General features: G+C 35.6%; 1 pseudogene; it reads left to right on the top strand.

Annotated features, from left to right (window-relative positions):
- Positions 1-5,786: 5,786 nt before the first annotated feature.
- LOC138397097 (small ribosomal subunit protein uS10-like) lies at positions 5,787-8,537 on the top strand (annotated as a pseudogene).
- The last annotated feature ends 1,924 nt before the right edge of the window (positions 8,538-10,461 follow it).

The raw sequence follows: 10,461 nt of genomic DNA, 5'->3' as shown, positions 1-10,461 counted from the left end.
AGCTGTTCTAAAGAAGCTCAGTGAATTTCAATACAACATAGAGGAAGAATTCAGAAGCCCATCAGAGAAATTTAACAAAGAAATTAAATTAATAACAAAAATCAGGCAGAAATTCTGGAGCCAAAGAATTCAATTGACAAACTGAGAAATGCATCGGAGTCTCTCAACAGCAGAATTGCTCAAGCAGAGGAAGGAATTAGTGAGCTTGAAGTCATGTTACATGAAAATACACAGTGATGAAAAAAAAAGGGAAAAAAATGAATAAAAAAGGATGAAACACATCTACGAGATCTAGAAAATGCCTCAAAAAGGCAAATCTAAGAGTTATTAGCATTAAAGAGGGGGTGGAGAGAGAGAGTGTGGTAGAAAGTTTATTTAAAGAAATAATAGCAAAGATATGTTCTCACTCATATGTTGTCATTTTCTTGTTTGTACTTTATGCATTTATTTCATATAAGACTTTTTAAAGTGTTATAATAAAATAGACCTATTTGAAATATTCTTAGTAATGAATTAACCTCCATAGTTATTGAATATCATAGTAAATATTTTCTAAAAATTTCTAGTTTGCTTTCTACCATATTTTTCACATGGCTTCTGCCAAATATATAAAATATCCTTGTGCATCTCTCTAGTGTTCTGTCACGTAATAGGCATCATGGCACATGCTTATTACTTTAATCTCATATTTAATTTAAAATACTATGAAAACATCATAATTTTTTCTGAGCATGCCATAATATATTATTCCATAATTATTAACATACTAGACCATGTGCAAAGAAAGACCATAGTTTGTTTTTATTCTCATAAGCTCTCATCTATGGCATGTCAGTAGGAAAAGTTTTAATCTAATTCAGAAAGCTTAAACCATTAAAATAAATCAAGACATACCTTTAGGTTCAATGACTTAAGCAATAGTTGTGTATGTTTCTTTGTTTTTATGTCCCCAGTTCCTTAGAAAAGGAAGCAGAAGGACTTTTATATCACTATGGTGTTGGAGATAAAGGGGCACATTTTGGTGAAATCCAGTTTTTTTGTTTTTTGTATATGTGACTTTTCTTTTAAATGATGGAAGCTGTTATTAATTATTTCTATTTCTTTGCTTGCATACTCCAGTGATCTTTATCCTTTTAAAGCAAATAGAATATTTTGCCTTACTGTGGAATTAGCCAAATGCACAGTTGTTTCAAATTTTAGCTATACATTTGCCATGGTCTTAATGTGCTCCCAAAATTCACATGTTGTTAATTTAATTCTCAATGCAACAGTATTGGGAGATGTGGCTTTTTTGAGGTATTTTAGGTCATGAGGCTCATGAGCAGATTAATGCCATTATAAATGGGCTTGATGGACAGAGTTCATCCCTTTTTGCTGTTCTGCCTTTTGCCTTGTGAGGACATAGAGATACTCCTTTCCAGAGGATGCAGCATTCAAGGAGCCATCTGGGAAGCAGAGAGCAGCCCTCAGCAGACCCCAAACTTGCTACTGATCTTTCACTTCTCAGCCTCAAGAACTATGAGAAAATAAATTTCTGTTTTTTTATAAATTACCTAGTTTATAAAAGCACGAAATAAGAAAGCAACCTTGCTTTATACTTTTCAATGGAGCTGTCACCTCATTATTTCAGCAGAGTCTATTACCAGTATGCAAGAAATAGGGCTGGAACACAAGGGAACTGCGACGAAGGTAAATGATTGTTATCCAAGTTCTCATTATGTGAGAGTGGTGCCACTACAGCTAGAGGTAAAGGAGAAAAAAAAGACCAAAAAGGCAAAAAAATAAATGTGGACATATGTTACACAAAGTCTTATAACTACAATAAGGTATACAGATAATTTCAATAAAATACCTGACAATGATGAGAAAATAAAAATAGCATCACAAAAGAAGTAAACTGCATTAAGGTATACAGATAATTTCAATAAAATACCTGACAATGATGAGAAAATAAAAATAGCATTACAAAAGAAGTAAACTGCATTCATTATAGATTTATAATCTCTAAGAATGCATTGCCTCAAATTCATCCTTATTTTGTGAGGTATATTAAAATTAAATTGTGCAAATTTAAAAGTATGTAATGGGTGTTCTAACTTTTATAACATGTTATTCTTGGAACATCAAAATGCTGTGTTTAAAGATACACATGTTAAAAAGAAAATCCTATTACCTGCAGACATTAATTCAAATCAAGGGCTGTAAATCCAATATAGTGAATATATTTTTAAATAAAAATGCTTATAATTAGAAAATTTTAAATTGAAAACAGATTTACTGTTTTCTAAAGCATTAAAAATTTCAGTCCAAAAGTTAAGAATTGGAAAAGAAACAATATCAAATTACACAAAGATAACATTGCTTGGTGTTATGCTTCCAGGTGTGAAAAATGAATGCTGACATCCACCTCTAAATTGTGGAGATCACCAGGGTATAGTTATAAGACCAGTTGTCATATGTAATTGTCTTAAATCTTTGAATCACTAGGGACTCTTCAGAACCAGGATACAGGTAGGACTGCTCTATCTGTATAAACAGGAATTGTATTCAGGACTCCTTTACAGTACTGTTTGGAGAGACGTAGATTCTTCAGTCAAACTGTTGACAATAAACTGTTTGAAATGTTAGTTAAGGTAATGAGCAAAGGCTTAAAGTTTTCTGGTAAAGAAATAATGTTTCTGATAGGAGGATTGTGATTTCCAAGAATCATATTGGTAAAGATCAGGCTTGCAAAAATACCGATATGGAATTATAAAGAAACAGAAAGTTCAAGAACAGAAACTATACTTTAAAGCAATGTTAAAGGTTTATCTTTGTAAGTTCTCTTTTGTTTTACCATATCTTCTTTATAAGATTATACAATTTACATATTAGAGTTCTATCTTTTCAAAATTTCAAATTTATAGTTTTATACAGCATGCCAAAATTAACTACAGTAGGATACATATACACAAACACATACACACACAAACACACACATTTACACACAAAAAATAGAAACAAGTAGCATACATATGTAGCATATCTGCATAGAAATATATAAAGATATATATGCATGTGTGTATGTGTATACATGTATATATGAGAGGTCTTCGAAAAGTTAATGGAAAATTCATATTATGAAAAAACTATTCCCGGAGTTCAAATTTTTTTTCACCAAAATAAACTAGCACTAACTTGTTATAACATGTCTGAATAACAACTACTTTGAGGCACTAAGTTTAAGACATCAGTTTAAAAAGCACCTTTATCAGAGCAATATGAGTTTTTCTAAAATTGAAGCATGTGCAAACATCAAATTTATGGTAAAGCTTGGGTGGAATAATGGTACAATCACTGATGGTTTACAAGAAGTTTATGGGAACAATGTCCAAAAGAAATCAACAGTTTAAAAATGGATAACTTGTTTTAGGAAGTGATAAGACAAGTTGAAGATGAAGCCTGCAGCACCAGACTGCCCACATCAGTTTGTGAAGAAAAAAATTCATCTTGTTCATGCCCTAATAGATGACGACCGACAAATAACAGCAGAAACAATAGCTGACATCATAGGCATCTCAGACGGTTCTGGTTACATATTTCTACCTGTAAAATTAAAGTTGAGCAAACTTCCTGCTCAATGGATGCCAAAATCCTTGCCCCTAGATCAGCTATAGATCAGAGCAGCTCTTTCAATGGAAATTTTTAAAAAGTAGAATCTAGATCCCGAAGCATTTCTTCAAAGAGTTGTAACATGAAATTGTGGTTTTACCAATTTGATCCAAAAGCAGAATCTTATAGGAGGTCAAGGTGGGGAACTAGAAGAAGCCTGGCACGTGCTGCTCTCATGGAGAGCACAGAAAGTGGCGAGTTGATATCCACATTCAGATCAATTGTCTAAGAGAGAGCATTGGGAGTCAATAGAGAGGTGATAGGAGGATCCCAAATTGAAGAAGAAGGAAGTGGGGTGACTGACTCTGCAGGATTGGAGGTACACATGGAAGGCACCTACATGTGGAGAAAGGACAGAGGAGAGAAGCCTGGGGATCCACACTTCTCCCATAGACATTGCAATCCGAGGTGCAGGAGGGCTCCTTCACCACATCACCAAGGCACATAGTCATCAGTCTGGCCAAAGTAAATTTCTTGTAGAAGAAAATCCTAAAAGTTGCAAGATGAAAGCATCAGGTAACTTACAAAGGAAAACCCATCAGACTCACAGCAGACTTCTCAGCAAAAACCTTAGAAACCAGAGGGACTAGGGCCCCATTTTTAGTCTTCTTAAACAGAATAACTGCCAGCCAAGAATTTTGTGTCCTGCAAAACTAAGTTTTACAAATGAAGGAGAAATAGTATTTCACAGACAAGCAAACACTAAAGGAATTATCACCACTATACCTGCCCTAAAAGAAATGCTTAAAGAATTCTATCCATCAAACAGAACAATTGATACCCAATGGTATAAAAACATCTCAAAGTTAAAACTGACAGCTCTTACAAAATAGTAGCACAAGGGAAAAACAAAGCAACTAAGTAACAATCAATGTGATGAACAGAGCAATATCCCACATGTCAATACTAATATTGCATATTAACAGTCTTAATGCACCATTTAAAAGGTATAGATTGGCTGAATGGATTAAAAAGCACACAACTCAAATATATACTGTCTCCAAGAAACCCATTTATCTCACCAAGATTCACATAGAATCAAGGTAAAGGAGAGGAAAGAAATATTCCTCACAAATGCAAGCGAAAGTAGCTATTTTCATATCACATAAAATAGACTTTAAATCAATATGATCTTGGCCGGGCGCGGTGGCTCACGCCTGTAATCCTAGCACTCTGGGAGGCCGAGGTGGGCGGATCGTTTGAGCTCAGGAGTTCGAGACCAGCCTGAGCAAGAGCGAGACCCCATCTCTACTAAAAATAGAAAGAAATTATATGGACAGCTAAAAATATATATATAGAAAAAATTAGCCGGGCATGGTGGTGCATGCCTGTAGTCCCAGCTACTCGGGAGGCTGAGACAGGAGGATCGCTTGAGCTCAGGAGTTTGAGGTTGCTGTGAGCTAGGCTAACGCCACGGCACTCACTCTAGCCTGGGCAACAGAGTGAGACTCTGTCTCAAAAAAAAAAAAAAAAAAAAAAAAAAAAAAAAAATCAATATGATCTTGAAGACAAAGTAAATCAAAACAATGGCTACCAAGAGTAGCCATCAAAACAACAACAAAAAAAAAAGTGATCCACTCAGAGCAAAAGTGGACCAGTGAAAAGAAAAGGCTATGGCAATAGTTTTTTGAGATGTTCAAAGCATTTTGCTTGTTGACTTTCTGGAAGGCCAAAGAGAAATAACATCTGCTTATTATGTTTTGAGAAAGTTAGCCAAAGCTTTAGCAGAAAAATGCCCTGAAAGCTTTGCCAGAGAGTCCTTCACCACAACGATGCTTATGCTCATTCCTTCCATCGAACAAGGTAAATTTTGCAAAAGTTCCAATGGGAAATAATCAGATATCCATTTCCGAGTCCTGATTTGGCTCCTTCTGGCTTCTTTTTGTTTCTTAAATCTTAAAAAAATATTTAAATGGCATCCATTTTTCTTCTGTTAATAATATAAAAATGACTGTGTTGACATGGGTATATTCCCAGGAACCTCAGTCTTTTAAGGATGGACTAAATGGCTGGTGTCATTGCTTACAACAAACAGTATCTTGTACTTGATGGAGTTAATGTTGTAAAATAAAATTTGTATTTTAAAATTTTGTCGAGCTTTTCAAGGAAGACGTGGTGGCCCGTGCGGTGGAGCCGCGTTGTGCCCGCTTCTGCTCCTCACTCGCTGCTGTTCACTCTCGGAGAGGAACAAGTCGGTCAGGAAGCTGCACCACAGCCATGGCTTTTAAAGATACCAGAAAAACACCCATGGAGCCGGAGGTGGCGATTCACCGAATAAAAATTACCCTATCATCAGCAAAGAGTGAGAGTTTGATCTCTTCTGTCCCTATTTGGACTCCCTTGATTCTGTTCTCTTGACTGATAGCTCTTGCAAGGACTATGTTGAAAAGTAATAGGGACAGTGGGCAGCCTTGTCTGGTTCCAGTTCGAAGTGGGAATGCTTTCAGTTTTTCCCCATTCAGTATGATGTTGGCTGTGGGTTTGTCATATATGGCTTGTATCATTTTTAGATAGGCTCTGTCTATGCCTATATCTAGAAAACCCCAAGGATTCAACCAAGAGACTCCTGGAATTGATCAATGAATTCAGTAAAGTCTCAGGATACAAAATCAATACACACAAATCAGAGGCATTCATATATGCCAATAACAGTCAAACGGAGAACCAAATTAAGGACTCAATGCCCTTCAAAATAGCAACAAAGAAAATAAAATACCTAGGAGTATATTTAGCTAAGGAGGTAAAGGACCTCTATAGGGAGAACTATGAAACACTGAGGAAGGAAATCGCAGAACATGTAAATAGGTGGAAAACCATACCATGCTCATGGATCGGTAGAATCAACATTGTTAAAATGTCTATACTGCCCAAAGTTATCTACAGATTCAGTGCAATCCCTATTAAATTACCAACATCATTTTTCACAGATATAGAAAAAATAATTTTACGCTTTGTATGGAACCAGAGAAGACCCCGTTTAGCAAAAGCAATCTTAAACAGAAAAACAAAATGGGAGGTATTAATTTGCCAGACTTCAAACTATACTACAAGGCTGTGGTTCTTAAAACTGCCTGGTATTGGCACAAGTGCAGGGACACAGACCAGTGGAACAGAACAGAAAATCCAAATATAAAACCATCCTCATATAGCCATCTAATCTTTGACAAAGCAGACAAAAACATACTCTGGGGAAAAGATTCCTTATTTAATAAATGGTGCTGGGAAAACTGGAAGCCACATGTAGAAGACTAAAACAGGACACACAGCTTTCACCTCTCACAAAAATCAAATCACGGTGGATAACAGACTTAAACCTTAGGTCGAAAACTATAAGAATTCTAGAAGAAAATGTAGGAAAGACTCTTACAGACATTGGCCTAGGCAAAGAATTTATGAAGAAGTCCCCTAAGGCAATCACAGCAATAACAAAAATAAATAAATGGGACCCGATCAAATTAAAAAGCTTCTGCACAGCCAAAGAAACAGTCACGAGAGTAAACAGACAACCTACAGAATGGGAAAAAATTTTTGCATACTACACATCAGATAAAGGACTGATAACAAGAATCTATTTAGAACTCAGGAAAATCAGTAAGAAAAAATCGAACCACCCTATCAAAAAGTGGGCAAAGGACATGAATAGAAATTTTTCAAAAGAAGATATAAAAATGGCTAACAAACATACGAAAAAGTGTTCAACATCTCTAATCATCAGGGAACTGCAAATCAAAACCACAATGAGATATCACAATGAGATATCTCCAGTGAGAATGGCCTTTACCAAAAAGTCCCAAAACAATACATGTTGACGTGGATGCGGAGAGACAGGTAGACTCATACACTGCTGGTGGGACTGTAAACTAGTGCAACCCCTGTGGAAAGCAATGTGGAGATACCTTAAACAGATTCAAGTAGACCTACCATTCGACCCAGTAATCCCATTATTGGGCATCTACCCAGAAGAACAAAAGTCATTCTATAAAAAAGACCTGCACCCGAATGTTTATAGCAGCACAATGCACAATTGCAAAGATGTGGAAACAATCCAAATGCCCATCAATTCATGAATGGATTAGCAAAATGTGGTATATGTATACCATGGAATATTACTGAGCTATTAGAAATAATGGCAATATGGCATTTCTTTGGTTCTCCTGGAGAGAGTTGGAACCCATTCTATTAAGTTAAATATCCCAAGAATGGAAAAATAAGCATCACATGTACTCACCAGCAAACTGGTTTCCCTGAGTGCACATTTGGGAATAACACCAATTAGGTATCAGACAGAGGTCAGGGCTGGGTGGAAGGGATGGGTGTATACCTACTTGATGAGTGTGATGCGCACTGCCTGGGGAATGGACACGCTTGAAGTTCTGACTGGGGGGGATGGGGTAGGGGGAGGGGATGGGTGCACACCTATATGATGAGTGCAATGTGCACTGTCTAGGGAATGGACACAATTGAAGGTCAGACTCAGGGGGATGGGGAGGCATGGGCAATATATATAGCCTGAACTTTTGTACCCCCATAATGAGCTGAAAAACAAACAAACAAACAAACAAAAAAATTACCCTAACCAGCCACAACGTAAAGTCTTTGGAGAAGGTGCGTGCTGACTTGATCAGAGGCGCAAAGGAAAAGAACCTCAAAGTGAAAGGACCAGTTCGGATGCCTACTAAGACTTTGAGAATCACTACAAGAAAAACTCCTTGTGGTGAAGGTTCTAAGACTTGGGACCGCTTCCAGATGAGAATCTACAAGTGACTCATTGACTTGCATAGTCCTTCTGAGATTGTTAAGCAGATTACTTCTATCAGTATTGAGCCAGGAGTGGAGGTTGAAGTCACTATTGCAGATGCTTAAGTCAACTGTTTTAAGAAATTGATTACCAGTTGTTTAAATAAATAAATAAATAAAAATAAAATAAATTTTGTCGAATTCCATTTGTCCATGAACTTTTTGAAGTCGCCTCATATATATTCCAGATTGTATATTCAATCATTACCAACAATTTATGTAATAATTTTCATAAAGTCATGATTTAAAAGCCTCTAAATGTTTATTTTTAATTAGAATGAGTAAAAAGGGGTTACCTTTACAGGATTCTATTTTAGGCAACTTTGTTTTGAACAGGTGGGTTAGATAATAACATATTCTAGTCACTCATCTGCATGGATTCAATAAACTTATCTCCCTGGAGTATAAATACTCTCACGTAGCCACTTTTCAAATTATCTGCAAGTTTTTTTTAACATTAATGTTAAGGTTTTTTTTTTTTTTTTAGACTCATATGATAGATTTTAGTTATTCCTTATTTTGATTGTGGCATAAGCAGTAGTCTAGGAAAGGGGAAGAAGATATGGATTAAAAATGAACTCTAAAATAGAGTTCAGATGGTGATCTAGCACCTCTTATATTTGCCTGGATAGAGCTTGAGCCATCTTCTGCAGTGAGGTATCACAAGATCGGAAGAATAGGCTCCACATATACTCGCCATCAATTGGCACTGACTGATCAACACTATGGTGTTCACATGGTAGTAATATCCTCCAGGGATTAGGGGGCTGTAGGGGCGGAGGTTAAACTCACAACTAGAAGTGAAGGGTATGCCTCTAATCCCCGCTTGGGTGAGGCAAAGTCATAAAATGTAACCAAAATGTTTGTACCCTAATACTATCCTGAAATAAAAAAATAAATAAATATTTTTTTAAAGAAAAATGAACTCTAAAATAAATGGGAAGAATCTATTGACACTCACACCTAGCAGGGATAGGTAATCACCTGCAAAGGTACCGCATATTTATTTTCTGGTGGAAGTTTGAATTAGTAAACCTATATTACAAATATTGTAAAATACTTACCAATATAAAGCCCTTGGAAAGAGACCAAGGATGGGAGAGTGCAGATTTATAATCATTATCACCTCCCAGATGCTATGCAAACTTACACAACTCCCTTAGAAACCTTGGGATTTAGTTCCACATCAGTAAAAAAAGAGTGGAAGTTTAAAAGTTGATCTCTGTACAACTGGACATTGTCATTAATTTGTTCTAAAATTTTCAAATTATATTGGTTTTTGAAGTCTGAAAGTTTGGCTTTTACCATTTAAATGATATCAATCTACTTCCTTTCTATATGTGTTTTAAAATTAGTGGTTAAGTTGACTATTTTAACAAGCTGTTTATCTTTTTGTAGTCTTATTTGCCTTTTAACCATAATGCTTGTAATTTTTCCATTCTATATCATAAAATTCTTCAGTCTTAGAAATTTCATCTAAATTCACTGCTATTCCTAAAGACTTAAAGTATGTGTGAAGAATAGTTTGATTCTTGAAACTTGTTAAAGATTCCACATTTTGTGACTTGATTATATGCCTTTCTTACCATCATCAACATCATCCTCATCAGACCAAAAGTGTGTGTATAATGTTGTATATAATATATGTATGTACATACATGTGCACACATATATAGTATGAAGGATTTTTTTATTAATTATGCACATGTTAATTCCTTTGGTCTTTAAAACAAACCATGTAGGTAGATAACATTGATAACATTGGTATTCTTCTTTTAGAGATGAAAACACACTAAAATCCCAAAGGGTTACATATTTGTTCAAGATGATGCAACTAACAAACGGCAGCTATTCATTTTGAGTCCTCATTAAATTTGTGGAAATCACACCAAGAAGGAAAATCCTCATTATTATCATGAAATTGAAAGCAATGTCATTGACTTGCCGTGTCACCACTGGTAAATCACAAAGCTATGTAGATTTCAGTTTTCTAAGCTATAAAATGGGGGGATT

This window comes from Eulemur rufifrons, chromosome 16 (assembly GCF_041146395.1).
Source record: "Eulemur rufifrons isolate Redbay chromosome 16, OSU_ERuf_1, whole genome shotgun sequence".
Taxonomy (NCBI): domain Eukaryota; kingdom Metazoa; phylum Chordata; class Mammalia; order Primates; family Lemuridae; genus Eulemur; species Eulemur rufifrons.
Note: the sequence above shows the minus strand (reverse complement) of the source record. Positions and strands in the feature narration are given on the sequence as shown.